This window comes from Myxine glutinosa, chromosome 4, assembly GCF_964187855.1.
Source record: "Myxine glutinosa chromosome 4, kmMyxGlut1.1, whole genome shotgun sequence".
Classification (NCBI taxonomy): Eukaryota; Metazoa; Chordata; class Myxini; order Myxiniformes; family Myxinidae; genus Myxine; species Myxine glutinosa.
The window spans coordinates 74936443-74938825 of record NC_136264.1 but is presented as its reverse complement, the minus strand read 5'-3'; positions in this window follow the sequence as shown (position 1 = coordinate 74938825).

Here is a 2383-nt window from a genome sequence, read left to right as displayed (position 1 = left end):
TTTCAAGGTTTCATATTAATCGGAGAAGTAGTTACCGAGCTATGGCGATTTAGCCGTTCGCCGTTCGCTTTGGCTTTGCGAATGGACCAAACCATTCATGTAAATAGAGGGGGGGGTTCTGTGGTCGTTCACTTTGGCTTTGCGAATGGACCAAACCATTTCATGTAAATAGAGGGGGGGGTTCTGTGGTCGTTACTGCCACGCGGTTTGGAATGTTTTTCCGAACGGGCACCCACGTACGGGCACGTCCTAGTCTATCTATAATTCCAGTAATCTCTGTGTGTGTGTGTGTGTGTATGTGTGTGTGTATGTGTGTGTGTCGTTTGTCTGTGACCGCTGTTTCTCGACAACCACGGGTCCGATATACTTGAAACTTGCCAGGTATATTGCTGGGGACCCGAGGATGTGCCTTTTCAAGGTTTCATATTAATCGGAGAAGTAGTTACCGAGCTATGGCGATTTATTTACCAAACTCCGCAAGCCGTTCGCTTTGGACCAAACCATTTCATGTAAATAGAGGGGGGGGGATTGTCACCGTACTCGCAAGCCGTTCGCTTTGGCTTTGCGAATGGACCAAACCATTTCATGTAAATAGAGGGGGGGGGATATAATTTTAGATATATATATAGTACGGGCATGCCCTAGTCTATCTATAATTCCAGTAATCTCTGTGTGTGTGTGTGTGTTTGTCTGTGTTTGTCTGTGACCGCTGTTTCTCGACAACCACGGGTCCGATATACTTTAAACTTGCCAGGTATATTGCTGGGGACCCGAGGATGTGCCTTTTCAAGGTTTCATATTAATCGGACAAGTAGTTACCGAGCTATGGCGATTTCTTTACCAAACTCCGCAAGCCGTTCGCTTTGGACCAAACCATTTCATGTAAATAGAGGGGGGGGGGGGGGATTGTCACCGTACTCGCAAGCCGTTCGCTTTGGCTTTGCGAATGGACCAAACCATTTCATGTAAATAGAGGGGGGGGATTGTCACCGTACTCGCAAGCCGTTCGCTTTGGCTTTGCGAATGGACCAAACCATTTCATGTAAATAGAGGGGGGGGGATATAATTTTAGATATATATATAGTACGGGCATGCCCTAGTGGTTAATAATGGCAGTTGTGTGTCTTTCATCGAGTGCAACCAAGCAGTAATTGGACTTCAACACAACACCCATACCTACCTATCTTTCACTCTGTAAGCCAGACACCCTGGGTGTTGTGTACGAGGTAGAATCATGACTTTTTCACATTAGTTCTGCAAGGAAAATCAGTCTTTAGTGAATTTTTAAACCATGCACAGAGTCGGTAAACTGCATGAAGGAATTGCTAAGAAAATTGCCCTGACCTACCCCAAATTGTTACCTAAAATGGCTCAGAGTTGGAGCGAGACACAGTATCTGGTTTGGGTGATTCTGAACACTGATCAGAAGGACATATATTGTGAATGCACAGGGTAAGTTTAAAATCAACTTTTAAAATGATGATATTTACTATTAATCATGTTGGGAGAGGTGGAACTGTGGGGACTGTTATAAATATATTGCTTGTTTGGCTCCGGGGCCACAAAATAAATTATACTAGATTTTGCATCTATCGCTAAAATAAGGGTGTGTGTGTGTGTGTGTGTGTGTGTGTGTGTGTGTGTGTGTGTGTGTGTGTGTGTGTGTGTGTGTGTGTGTGTGTGTGTGTGTGTATAAATATATTTTTGTGACCGTGTCCGCTGCTGCTTGCTTGTATTAACACAAAAAAAACTTCTATTAACACGGATATTTCTTGTACCTCCTATACTTTTGTAAGTCCAATTTGTTCCATAAACACAACAATTATGGAAACCAATTTGACATTGCCACTCTCGTTAAAATGCTGAAAATTATGTTTAAGACGATTTGAATTGCAGATATCGCCAGAGCAACATGTAAAAGTGGCCTGGCTAGCAAAGCAAGTCGCCGGGAACGCACACACAGCTATCACGCGAACGGCCTTGTTAGTTAGTCATTTTGAACATCTCATATTGGAGCACATTAACGAAGTTCGCTGAATCCTGTCCAGACTGTGATACATCAATGTATTGGCTCTGGTACTGATGGATGGGGCTCTGCTAGTTAGCCTCTCTCCCACTTCACCCTCCCAAACAGCAGCAAATCAATTCCATTGGCCATGTGGGCTCACACATAGCTTATCTTCTGCATGGTTTAAAAAAGTTTTTTCTCCTTTTGTATGCAACACCTAGCTGCAGGTAGCATAATTTGCTGGGAGTGCGGCGATGCCACTGATGCAGTGCCCCCTGTAGAGCAGGAATTTGGAATTTGGCCAGAGTGCCGGCCTAATGCTTTCAAGGTTTAAATGATGATATATTGATGGACCCAAATAAATGAAAGGTTGAA